Source organism: Corvus moneduloides, chromosome 5, assembly GCF_009650955.1.
Source record: "Corvus moneduloides isolate bCorMon1 chromosome 5, bCorMon1.pri, whole genome shotgun sequence".
Taxonomy (NCBI): domain Eukaryota; kingdom Metazoa; phylum Chordata; class Aves; order Passeriformes; family Corvidae; genus Corvus; species Corvus moneduloides.
The window spans coordinates 23,781,081-23,794,715 of record NC_045480.1 but is presented as its reverse complement, the minus strand read 5'-3'; the positions used below and the strand labels follow the sequence as shown (position 1 = coordinate 23,794,715).

Here is a 13,635-nt window from a genome sequence, read left to right as displayed (position 1 = left end):
CCATTTTATTTACCATTCCTTAAAAAAGAGTGCAATAAGTAAGATGCTAACAGCCAAAACATCGACTAACACACTCATGAGAGTGAAGTTTTGGCAAGTCTTAATCAATTTTTGTGCAAAGGATCACTACAGGCTCTGCCACACAGTCCACAGACTGATTCATGGTCTGGAATTTCAGGCTCATACACAGTGTGATCCCACAAGCTTATATTCATTGATGCTCTGCCTGGTTCATGTTTTTAGTGGGTTTAGCACTGTAAGAAAATAAAGATTTTCACTGATGATTTACTTAGCCACAAGCAAATGAAATTGTGTTCAACCTATCAATAAAGTGACATCAGTGAAGAACAAGAAATGGGCTCAGTAACTTGGACTCAATCAATAACTGAACCGTGGCATCCATTGTAATAACATCTAAGTGTCAAATGTGCACATGAAGAATAGCAGCAAACCCAAAAGGTGCAATTTTTCCTCCCTCTGTGCTTCTATTTGTTTGTTTAGATTGGCTGAGTTGCCCTCACTTGTTTGTATCTAGGAGTGACGGTGTTCCAACACGCCGTCGCCTTCGTTCCTGAGAGAGGCCTCTCGTGAAGAAACACCTTACCTTTCCCCTGGATGTGTTGGGGTTACACCTCAGCCCAGGCGGGGTGGCAGGCACTCCCCAGCTCTGGCTGCTCTCCCAGCATCCTTCTGGCCATGCTGGGAGTGAATGCGAGGGTGGAGGGAGGATCACAGGAGATCTGCCTGGTGGCAGGCTCTCAGGTCCAGCTCTTGAACCAGTGCCCCAGCCTAGAAGTGAGCATGCAGAGAGGAGTGAGGCTGGTCAGAGGTGATGCCAGCTGAGAGGGCAGGCTCACTCTGGCTATGTGCCATATCTCTGCGAAAGATGCTGCAATGGCAGTTCTTGCCTTGGCTCAAACAGACCCAGTGTCTAGCAGGATCATTTATTACTTCTAATGAAGCAAGTATAAGTGGCAAATAGGAAATTTTGAGCAGCCTTGGCTGGCCCCAAACAAAACACAGCAGAGACATTGCTCCTTGTTGTGTTTGACCTGCTCTCGTGCTCTGCAGTTCTTCACTTTTGAGCAGTCTTGTGTTCGCACTGCCAGCCCAAGCAATGGGTGAAATGGTGTGGAAACACTTTTCATGATCTGGAGCCTCTTTCAATTGTAATAATTAAATGGATGAGAGCATTCTGACTTGTCCTATGATGAATGGTGCCTGCTGGTGGTACGCTTTGTCTGGAGATAGTATTGTCCTTTAGTAAGAAGAAAGTCTTCAGAAGTGGCCAAGATACTCAGTTTCCCATCCCTACATTTTTAACCAGTATCTGACTAATGTGTGAGATCAGATAAATGGCTATCCTATCACTCAAAATGGTCACAGTAACCATAGTGAAACCAAGTATTATTTTTTAATTTCTGACTTTAATCATTTCAGTTTTCTCCTTCAGAGCTGACTGTATATGAAAGGAGATGAAAGCACCACGTGAAAAACAAGTGAACTGGGATTCCTTCAAGGGAAAGGCTAAGGGAATGTACACCATTAAGAGGATTTGAAAGCCCACAAGTACGTAGCTGTAACATGAAATACTGAATATCACTGCAGAATACTTCAGGATTATTCCAAACTACCAATCAAGTTTCAGTCTAGATTCAGGTGATAAATTGCAAAAAAAAAAAAAAAGGAAAGTACAATCAATCATGGAAAAATCCTGCTAACAGGTTTGCAGCACTATTCTCACACTTGGAGATGGGACACTAACAGTTTGGGTTTAGAATTTGGTATTTTGATGGTGATAAATTGAGTGGCTCTTAGACTGTGCCTAGCAAACTTTACTAAGGCATCTTTTATGACCTTTCTCATAATCTGGTGATGCTTAGAGTCTTGGTAATCATTAAAATACAGTTTGTCATCTCCTTTCACAGTGGTCTGTGACGTCCATTTAGTACTCTCTATGTTATTTCTGGATGACTATTTTCATACATTACTCTGTTGTTTAAAAAACAGCAAAAAATGTAGCTTTTTGTGACTGATGTGCAGTACCAGAAAAATGACCCAGCTAGAAGTCCACAACAGAGGCAAAACTTCAGTGCCCTTCAATATCCTTGTGGAATAAATGGAGTTGGGCTGAATCAAATTAAATAATTTCAGGTGTTTAAATCCTCCCTGCTTAGGGGACCGTTTTGAAGCAAAAAGCCAAGGAGTGCACCCTCAGCCAATTTGCAGACAGTGCCAAGCTGAGTCGTGCAGTTCTTATGCCTGAGGGATGGGATGCTATCCCGAGGGACCAGGACAAGCTCAAGAAGTGGGCGCATGGGAACCTCATGAGGAGCAACAAGGTTAAGTGCAAGTGCTGCACCTGGGTCAGGGAAGCCCCTGGTATTCAAGACAGGCTGGGGGATGAAGGAATTGAGAATGGCTCTGTGGAGAAGGACTTGGGGGTGCTGGTGAATGAGAGGCTGGACATGAACTGGCAATGTCCTCTCAAAGACCAGTGAGCCAACCACAGCCTGGGCTGCATCAAGAGAAATGTGACCAACAGGCCAAGGGAGGTGATGCTCCCTCTCTGCTCCACTCCCGTGAAACCACACCTGGAGTTCTGCATCCAGCTCTGGAGGTCTCAGCATAGGAAGAACATTGACCTGTTGGAGCAAGTCCAGAAGAGGGCCATGAAGATGATCAGAGGGCTGGATCACCTCTTCTGTGAGGAAAATCTGACAGTTCAGGTTGTTCCCCCACGAGAAGAGAAGGCTCTGGGGAGATCTTATAGCACATTCCAGTAGCTAAAGGGAGAAAGATAGGGACAGATTTTTAGCAGGGTCTCTTGCAATAGGATAAGGGTAATGGTTTTAAAGTAAGAGAGTAAATGCTGATTAGGTATAAAGAAGAAATTTTTTATGATGATGGTGGTAAAATTCTGGAACATCTTGCCCAGAGAGATGTTAGATGGTTCATCCCTGCAAGTGTTCAAGTTCAGGTTGGACAGGGGCCTGACCAACCTGATCAAGTTGATGTATCTGTTCGTTGAAGGCGCTGGACTAGGTGTCCTTTGAAGGTCCCTTCCAACCCAAATTGTTCTGTGATTCTATAATTCTAGGATTATAAGATCTGGCCCTAGTTGTCCTCTGAGAAGTTTTGTTCTAAGCAGAATACTTGCACGAACAAGCTGGTCCTGAGAATCCCTCCATCTTGTGCAAAGATTAGTGAGAGTACAACGTGTAATTCCAGTTTTGATAGACACTGAGTCCAAGTATCAAATCTGAATTGCAGCCGGCAGCTGGACTGAGAACCCGCCACCACAAATATCTGTGACTGTGCCTATAAGTAGATAGCACTTTTTCACTGAAATACATGTGTAGAACAGCTCCTGATTTCATAGTAGTGAACAGAGCTCAAAAATACAGTGTCTGCCTAAGATGAAATGCTATAAAGTGAATTTTGCATAATCTGGTGAAAGGTTTTTAAATTCTAAAATCTTAAGTAGGAGCAAGATTAATTTTGTATCTTGGGAGCTTGAATCATGATTTTCTCACTAGCCATGCTGCTTGCCTCAGGACAGCCAGATTGAAGATCAATTTGCCACTGAGCTCAGAAAATACATCCACGTGCTTGCCAGAGTAGTCATTACAGATTTTCTCTTAAATCATTTCTTTCCATGGAAAAACAAATCCACTTTCAGTGTTAATGGAAGGTTTAAAAAGTAGAAATACCATGAAATTACTCTGGGGAACTGATAGACTGGCTAAATGCTGCAGTTTTCTGGTACAGAACATTGTGTTACTCAGCTCTCCAGCTTTCATACAATAGATGGGAACTCTACAAGCATAAACTATTACTGGTTGTGTGTGCATAGGAGGAAATGATATCTGGTTTTAGTCCTTACATAGAAAAAAAACAAGTTTAGCAACATATTTGGTTTGCACATGTGATGTAGCTATTGTAGAGAGGGTATTGCTGGTTCTCCTAGGCGCCTTTTATATGAATATTTTTTATTAGTGTGAAAATCTGCTTGAGGGTATTTTATCATAACAGGAAAAGGTTTACATTTTCTTCTCAACCATTACCCCTCCAGTTCCTGCTCCTCCTTTCACCCTGGCAGCAGCTGGCCCTGCCCTCCCCAGTCCTCCCTGCTGCCTTGGCAGAGGCCCATCCCCAGCAGCAGCAGCAGCAGCAGCAGCCACAGTACCTGTCCATTTCTGACACTTCACCACTGTTTGTTAACAAGGGTTAACAAGCTCAAGTCCCTGCAGCTTGCACCCAACATTACCTCTCTTTCCTCCCCCCGGCCAACCACCTGCAGACATGCTGCTCCCCATTGTTTTCCTCCCAAAATTTTGCACCTCAGGCTCTCTCCAGCTGCCATGATCTCTCATTTCTCAGCACAGTGACTGTCATTCAATGTCCCATGTCCCTGTTAGCTTTCTGCCTTCTCAGCCTCACTACTTTGCTTGACTTCATGAAAGCGAAGCAAGACTTCACCCTGGTCACAAAAATGCCCCCTAACTGATCAGATGCCCATAGACCATTTATTTTTTGATCTTTAAACCTCTTAGCTCTCATCACTTGGTTTTCCCACCACTTCCTCTTGAATAGTTTGCATCCTTCTAGCTGTCCCAAGACCAGCTCCACCAGACAAGGAATTTTGTCCCTAATATCCCTGTTCTAATGTGGTCGGGCGCCGTTGCACTGTCCCCTCTGACTCTTTTCCATTTCTCTCTCTAGATGGACTCCATTTCTTCAGCCTTTGAGCAGTGTGGCTTCCAGCACCCTGTACAGTGCTGCCAGATGCATGGCTTGAAAGCACACTACCCACCAATTCTTCCTTCACCCAGGGACTAGATGTCATTTTGGTTATGTTCTTCCAGTACGCTATTATTTTGCCTGACTCACATGCACTCCTTCAGAGCCATTGTCTGTACATCCTGTATTTACTACTTCCTCTTTCCAATTCAACCCTCATTTTCTCCCTTCTCACAAGCATTACTATGTCTCATCAGCTGTTCCTCCAAAACAACTTACTTCACTCCAGCAGCTGGGTTGCCCCATCCTATTTTTTTTCCCTTCAGAAACTGTGGATTTCCTCTTATCTCTTCCACCCACAAGATGCCTTCCAACTCTATCCCACCTTCCTCTGTATCTGTCACTCGCCCTGTAAGCAGTTCCCAATATCCTGTTCCTCCTGAACATGTCTATCTCCATGATTTTCTCTTAACTTCCTTTCAGACAATTCTCAAGTCACTCTGTCCTTGGCATCCTCAACTAACTCGTGTTTTTGTGGTAACCCATCTACCTCCAGCTGTGGCTTAGCCATTCTGCTATTTCTAGGCAGGAACTCTTCACTGGGTTCCACCAAAAGAGAGGAGTGAGAGGCAGCCAGACACCTCTTACAGGCAGAGGATAGGAAAACCACAAAGCAGGAGGTCCACTGTGTGTTCAACCTTCAGATCTTCATCCCACTCATCTACAAATGTTTTTTCTTGTGCCTTGAATTTGATGATGAGGTGGGTATACTGTGAAAGGCATCTGTGTACTGAAGCTTTGGGAACTTTTGGGCTGCATGGAGATAATTAAGTACATAATAGCTTCCAAATACATAAGTACAGTCCTCAGGAACTGGCTTCACAGAGATCTGTATCAATATCTCCTGAGATTTTGAGTAAAGCAAATGAGAATAAAAATATTTCATTCATCATCTTGGCAGTATGTTCTGGAAAGGCTGATTCAGACCCATTCTTTTCCATTTAGCTATAAAATCTCTGTATGTACTATCTTCTTAAGTGTTATTTTAAATTAGAAACATTACTTGTCTCCTGGGGTTCATTCAAGCCAACTAGCTGCACTTGCAGAGTCTAATGAAGGTGTTTCTTGTCATCAAATGTTGGGAACTGAATTTGAGAGCAAATATTTGCCCAAATTTAACATAAGGTGCTAAGGACATTGTAAGAAGAATGCTCAACACCAAAATGGTTACAGACTAGTTTCAGTTCCAATGTTAGCGCCCAAGAAAGTAGAATTAATGTATTGTTAGCAACACGTGTATTCTCTTTTATTAAAAATTCTCACTTTTTAGAGCTCCACATGTCCAGTCAGCTCTCACAAAGCATTTTAAAACCTAATAGATCTTGACATAAGGATAGATAATAGATAATAAATAAATTAATGTCATGGTCCCTACACACCAATGCCCTACAGACACTGCTACCTGCACCCAGTGCCATCCCAATGGCTGCCAGGGCAGGTGTGCCTGCCAAGTAGTCCGGGTGCCACAGGTGCTCCTGAAGGCATCTCCTCCCAGATCACTGACAACCTGTCCATTTTCTCCTCTGCAACTGGTCTCCACAAGTGAATACAAAGGTCCAGGGATAAGATGAGGACGTTGCTAAAGCATCCAGACCACACATACCCCTCCCAGCTGTCCAGTGAGGATCCTGACTAAATCAGCACCATCAAAGCCTCAGCCTGAGATTCTCCCTGTTTACACAAAATTTTCCCATCAGCAAATCCCAGAAGCACCTTAGCTGAGAGACTTTTGCATTAAAATCAAAACCCATGGGGTATGTACATCTCTGATTTTAAAACATTAAGTTTCCAAGATCCTTTCCTAAGAGTGACTGTGGGTGGCATCACGAAATGCAGCAATACATGTAAAAGTGGTTGAACAGCTCTGTGTTCAGAAGAAGGGAATATTTTGAAATATTTGTCCGCAGTGTGAAGTTGCCAAATCACTAGCATAGTGTGGTCTTACAAAACAAGATAGAGTAAAAATAGGCAATTCTCCCTGAAAGCTTTGGACGATAATGTTTTGTAATACTATTTTTGAAAAAAAAAAGCTGCAAATAAGGGAGTGAACAAGAAAGGTGAGATGTGTTGGTTTTTGAAAAAAAGCCTCTTTTTGTAGGGTGTTTTCTAGTCTGACATATGACTTTGTATCAGTGTTACCCATTCTTTGCTAGCAGCGCTAAAGAAACAGCTTGCAAATGTTCTTTCCCATCGACATTTGGGAATGAATCACGAGCAAGTTTTCTTACATATCTTGTGTATTTTGCAAGGTCTGTTCCCTCCAAGGGCATAGTGATGACTGAAACACCTATCCAGTGAAACCACTAGCCAAACAGCTCTGGGATCAGCTAGCAGCAGTGTTTCATAGTTTCTTTACCATCTCTTTTATCATCCAGAGGAGTGCTTTGTCAGGTGCTGAGGACTCATCCTCCAATAGATGAATATCTACAGGGCATTTTGCTCTGAAAGCTCAGCACAAGATACTATACTATGGACCAAAAGGATGAGTAGGTATGGCAGGACTGTAGAGCTTGAACTGCTGGCATGTCCACGTAGGATTTCCAAGAGCCCAGACACCCAGTCAAACCCACAGCTGGAGAGGTGTCCTCATGTGTGCTGCATTCAGGCCACTGTTGAAAGAACTGTCTCAATTCATATTTCAGGTCTCTGCTGTTTTACTGTGATAAAGATCTTCCACAGCTCACAGGGACTGTTTTTCCCCTCTCACTTGTTTTTTAGCAGCAGGTAGTTGCTAGTCCTTCTGCTCCTGAGGAGAGGATGTAGCTCCTGTCGGAGGAGATCAGTGCTGTACCAGTATTTCCTGGGGAGGTGGTTTCGACACGTTGCTTAGGGATGAGTCTAAACATATTCTTAATAGCCCCATGTGCTCAGATGCAGGTTCTTTACTGGGGATGGAAAGTTCTCAAAGCCTCCGCAGTAGGCCCTCTGGATCTGCCTGTGCTCTTTTCCAAAGCAAGTGTTGCCCTGCAGGATGAAATACAAATGCATCTGTTGAAGGAGAACTGGAACAAAATTAAATCCCATTTAAGATTCACAGAAATTTCCCCTCTGTTACCCGATTCCCATGTTTTAGTTTAGTTGTTTGGTCTCTGTGTTGTTAAGGTTGCTAACAATTTGTAAGTAAATTGGTGTTTCACTGATAGAGCCTTGTGATTTTTAGGTGCTTTTTCACTTTTAATATCCCCATGTATTAGTTGCTCCAAGCCAGTCTGAAGTTATACAGTGTCTGTATTAAATTAATGTTTGACTTTACAGTCTGTAGGCTGTCCAACCCGGCACCTCCTCCGTTTGCAGTAAGTAAATATGCAAGTGTTACATTGCCCTTGAAACCTGTGCTCTGTGACAAAGGTTGCATGCTGAAAAGAGACTGAAATGCCAAGTTTCCATGGGCCCCAGTCCCTTCTGTCAGCCATGCATTAATCAGAAGTCCACCCCCAGTGATCTGCAAAAGCGTGGTGCAGCACACTTTGGACCAGATGACACCAGGGCAGACTTGATCTCCTCTGAAGCATCCACTTCTCTCTGAGCCTGTGGAAACCTTATCTCTGAGAGAGAAAAATGTGTGAATAACAGACTGAGTTTTTTCAAGGTGATGGCAATACAGGGAAGGGGTTTTTTATTTCTTGTGCAACAACAAAAAAAATGTTTGGTTTCTGTTGCTTTATATCAGCTAATCTACAAGGGCAGATTTAGAGGGAGGACCCATCAAATTTTCCACTGCTCTGTTTGCCCAGGGTGACATGATACAACTTTAGATGTGCTGTAGTAGAGCCACCATTTTTCTGCGATAGCTACACCTGGCAGCTACAACAGATAACTGAGTTTCTTTGAAGTCCTCTGGCCTCAGATTGTCAATACTGCACACTATTTGACTCTCTTAGGCTTGTACCAGGCTAACATGATTTGTAGAAGTGTTAGCACTGTGGAAAATTGAGTATTTGTACAACCTTCCCATAACAGGCAGTAACCTTGCCTATGCTGCCAGGCAAACTAAATTTGAGCTGGCTCCCTAACAAGTGTGACGCTCTTTTACTTCCAAATCTCACCACTGCAGCCTCAGTTTTCAACCTTGCCAAAGACCAAAGACCATGACATGGAACAAAGCAGTGATAAAAACTATATCTGACAAATATGTGTGGCTAGCTCTCCTCTAGAGTCTTCTGCTGAAATGCTACTGCAACCAGGAAACATCAAGCTGGCAAAAGCAAATCTTTTCATGGAAACATGGTCTTTTCCAACCAGGTTTTGTTGGGAAAATCTGAGAGATCTTGAATGGGGTCCTTATCCAAACTGAAGAGAGAAACAGCTTGGCTGAACCTCCTCCCTTGCCTATCTAGTGCACCTCTCTGGGAGCAGCATTCGTTACCAGGCGGAGCAAGACTGCCACAAGAAGTTCCTGCTTCCTGAATCTGGTTAGGCAGGGTCTTAAGCCTGATGAGCTCTTTCAGATAAACTCCCTCCTTCTGCCCGGGGGTCTCAGCGGTGATAGCCACAGCTGAGACTCCAAGCAGCTCTGTGAAATAGCAGGGTGTTTTTACTTCTACTGGGGTAGCAGGAAGGCACCAAGGGGTTAACATGGTGTGGCTTAGACACAGCCTGAGAAGCTGGCAGAAGATGGCTCTCTCCCCCCCTGCACAATTATCGAACTTTTCCTCACACGTTGGGAGCAGACACTGTAAAGCAGCTGTGGGGGATTTTCATCCAGAGGGTATACAAGCTGATGTTGGGAATTCATGAGGTTTATGCAAAATATACTGATCAGTCTTCCAGGTTGTCCCACAGCAGCAGGATTGTGTCTAGCAGCTGTAGGGAAGCCCATATGCCTTTTCTAAACATGCCAGCAATCCTGCCCATTCCCAGTAAAGAACCATCCTAGCAGGCAATCACAGCAGCAGGCTGCTGCCATGGTGGCACAGTACCAGATGTGTGAAACATTCCCCTTCTGCCTCTCCTTTTCCATGCAAAATGGGAGGGGAGGGGAATGCAGACCGGCAGGAGAGAGCAACACACCTGAAAGCACCCAGAGCAAATGGACCTTGGAGAGCTGAGCAGGGTTGTGTGCATTGGGCACACTGGGCATCTGGTATAGGCTGTAGCCACAGGGCTCGTATTGCTGCAGCAAGTTGCCATCCATCAGCCCCTGCAGGCTTGCCCTGGGCCCCGGGCCCTGAGGAGTCCTGGCTCAGGGAAGGCACTCCTGATTCCAGTGACACATCTGCTTGAGTCAAGCCACAGCCCATTGCTGAAGCAAGCGTCACCTGTGCATGCAAGATGTTGAGCTGCACGGAGCTGTGCTGCTGGCCACCTGTGAATACACACACAGCACTGTACCCAGCAGGCAGAGAGTGCCTCTCCAACCTGACCAGACTCAGCTGGTGTCCCTCAGCCCAGCATCACTGGGTATGGACATCCCCAAACCTGTGCAAGGCCATACAAGATCCAGATCAACAGCAACCCCATCAAATGGACCCCACCACAGTGGTCATTGTTACACTATGTGGCAGGTCTTAGCAGCTAATCTGTCTAGCTGGAGCAGCTGTGGTGTAGATTTTCTCCCTAAATATGTGCATTAAAATACATACTGTTTAAGCTGGGGATCCAAATTAGACAAAATTATTTGTTCTTCCGCAAACCAGGATTGAAATCCTGTGGCAGACAAGGCAGTATCACAAAACCAGAACATACAATGTAGCCTAGATTTTCCCATTGCTCCTCCATGAGCAAATATCTGTGTACCAGGTCCAAAATAAATCTCCCATGTGGGAAGCAGCCACTCCATGTTGAGTCCCAGCCTCTGGGTGCTTCCCAAGTTCAGCAGCTACCCTTTCCTCCTCAGGGAGCAGCAGTCACCTTATCAGCACTGTGCTCAGTTGCCAGCCCATTTCACCTGCCCTCTGCTTGTAATTGTTAACTTCCTGAGAACAGGCAACCTCTGTTTAGCACAGGTAGAGCTTTAACTCTGAGGCACTCCTGAAAAAGCCGAGACACGGGAGTAGAGCAAGGTGTTGCAGATCGCCTTGGCTGCTTCTTCCCCGTCTTCGTGTTCAGGCTCCCTTTGCATTATTTCATCACGCAGCTCAGGTCTTTTTGTTATGATTTTGGAGGTTTAGCTGTCATTTGAATGACTGCTCTCTTATGCCAAAGATTTACTTGGAAATTTATGTACTCCCACAAATTAAGCATTCCCTCTCAGCTCTCGGCAAGGCACGCCTAGGCTTGCCTGCAATCTTAGAACAGTACAGAGAAAGGTTATCATGACTTACCTGCCACAAATTACCTATTAATAGCACCACTCATGTACCTTTTTTTCCCCGTCATGACATGCTTTCCCTAGATCCCCCTCTTAGCACGTTTCCCTTTTCTTGAGTGCTTTGTTTCCCCTGTGGAGAACAGGGCAGGTAGAAGAGGAGCGACCTTTCCAGCACTAGCTCTGCCCCCGTGGCCCCGGCACTGCCTTCTCCCACAGATGTTTGCCGGGAGGGTGGGACACAGGTTGTTCACAGCCTGGTAAAACATTGACCAGAGCAGGCGGACGAGGCGGTGGAGGCGCAGGGCTGCCCAGGCAGGCAGGCAGGCAGGCAGCGAGAGCCCAGCGGCAGCCAGCGCCCACGGGAACACACCAGCTTCTCCCCAGGTACCGCTTTCCACTTTCATTTTCCCAGCCTTGAAAGGCAGAAGGGCAATGGTGCTGGGTTATACGGTTTGCCAAAGCTCTTCTCCCTGGAAGTAGGAAGAGGAGTTAGCCTTGTTATTTTGCAGTTTGCTTTTATCAGCCGTAGTTGGCTGAATGGTGTCATCTAGAGCATGGGTTGGTTAACCCACGCTTGATTAGCTAGTTGTTTTGGATTTTATTGTATTTTCAAATAAGCAAAATTAGTGCATAATTGCATATGAAAACTTCATTGTCTTCTAATAAAACTCAAACCTGGCTTCTGCTCGTCTTCTAGCTGAAGAGTAGGAACAAGAGTCAGAGATTTTAATGAAAATGTGTAATCCAATTATTGCAACAGGGATGTGGGCAGTGACTCACACTGAAAAATACTTGATGATTTTTGAACGAGCTTTGCAAAAATAGACAAAGTGACTAATTTTTTCAAGATTATTTCCACGTTCCTTGGAACATGGAACACGGACAGCAGACACAGAAAAAATGCCAGGATTTAAGTTCCTAGTATGCATATGCCACTCAGAGAGGTGAAGATGAATACATTCAAATAATTGTTTCAGTTTTGCTCAGTGACTGAAAGTTTCTGCCAACCAGTGGAAACTGACTCATTCATGCAGGAACCATCCTCCATGTGTGCTTTGCTGATCTAGATATATCTTTGTAAAAGTGCCTATCGTGACTTCTCGAAAATTACTTTTTGCACCCCAGGCAACTGTCAAATAATCCTGAAAAGGGCTTGGTGTGAAGTGAATGACATGTTGTCAGTATTCATGATTTATCGTCAGTATGTTTTGTGTGCAAAACAAAATGCAAGAGATTTTTTTAAAAAAGAACCTGTTGCTTCCAGTTTATCAGTGTCTGGTCCTGGCTGTGCTTGCTTCATGTTTAAAGCCTCCCTGATGTGACAGAGATTTTCTTGATGTGTTTTCTAGCTGGGCTTGAACACGACATGATATTTATGTTCAGTACATGCTCTGTGGTGTTAAGTTGTAGTGAAGCATGGTAACACATTTGTTTTGTTAAAAGTAGTCTAAGTGTGGCTCCAACTCTTAGCAGTACTAAAACTCCTAGAGCAAAGTGCAAGGAAAAGTTGCTGGAGAACAAAGCAACTGGATTCCCAGAAATGGCTGCTTTCAAGGATTGAAATATAGTTCAGTAAAAATTTTGGTAAAGGCTGCATCATAATCTCCGTCTGTTGGTGAATTTGTAGACATAAACTATGACTATGATTAAAACCTTTTCATCTGTGTCACAGTGTTGTGGGATTCTTGCCCTCTCCTCCCAGGAGCAGTATTTGACAGTAAGTTGGACTGATGTAAATGTTTCTTTTGCAGTAACTAAAAAAAGTGGTAAAATCTTATCTGAGAGTTCACAGAGACTGAATTCTTTAAAATAAATATCTAAAACAAAAGACAGTGATGACAATATTATCTTGTCTGTTTTCATGCAAAGATACGGTTCTAGCTGGTGACTATAAAGGAGATTACTTGGCTTAAATGGAAGGAATAAGGCAGTTGACAAAATCTCTTCAGTCTTTAAGTCCTGTTTGAGACAAGTTTCAGGATAAGGGAGCCATAACCATCTGTAAATTATGAACAATTTAAATTGTTTCAGTAAATAGTAACATATTATTGCATGCTAAAATGAAGCAAACCAGTTTTATCCCCTGTGCTTGGTTTTCAGCACAGCTGTTTACCAAGTTTCAGTTGGCTAAACCTGTGTACATAGACTGAAAGGAGCAGGGCTGTTCAGGGATCACGAGGACAATCTGGTTTGCAAAGTCTTTTTCTGGGTATACAAGGCAAAAAAGACTGAGACTAGGGTTTAGACTGAGCTAGTTACAGAGTTGCTCGTTAAAAACAAGTCTCTTTTCACCCCTAAGAGCAGTGGCATGGGCATTAATGCTAGACCGATATGAAATAAAATGTCCTGGATCCCACTAAGTTAGCATAGTGATTCTATTTTAAATTTCCAATTTATATTTGAGCCAGAAATTGTCATGTTAAAGGGCTATATTAAATGGGAATGACCTCTTCAGATACTTTGGGAATTATGCTCTCAATGGAAGGTCCAGATATTTGAATGGCAAAGAAAGAAACCCTGTGAAACAAAAACCCTCACGCAACCAGGATTGCAGAATGGGCATTGCAAAACTCTGTTGTCTC

General features: G+C 44.0%; 1 protein-coding gene and 1 long non-coding RNA gene across 6 annotated transcripts in view; one reads left to right on the top strand and one right to left on the bottom strand.

Annotated features, from left to right (window-relative positions):
- Nucleotides 1–13,635, top strand: part of RBM47 (RNA binding motif protein 47) — a 76,566-nt gene that overhangs the window by 23,333 nt on the left and 39,598 nt on the right. The window contains exon 1 of one of the 5 annotated variants that reach the window (XM_032109311.1): nucleotides 11,292–11,437. The exons of the other annotated variants lie outside the window; for them this stretch is intronic. The gene's annotated coding sequence lies outside the window, so the exon portion shown is untranslated. Of the gene's footprint in view, nucleotides 1–11,291; nucleotides 11,438–13,635 lie in introns of those variants that run through there. 5 annotated transcript variants of the gene reach the window in all.
- LOC116444167 lies at nucleotides 707–11,325 on the bottom strand. The gene is made up of 4 exons (XR_004240223.1): nucleotides 11,067–11,325; nucleotides 7,160–7,767; nucleotides 2,595–2,786; nucleotides 707–789 (listed from the first exon to the last, which is right to left on the bottom strand). It is a non-coding gene; the product is annotated as an uncharacterized LOC116444167 (long non-coding RNA).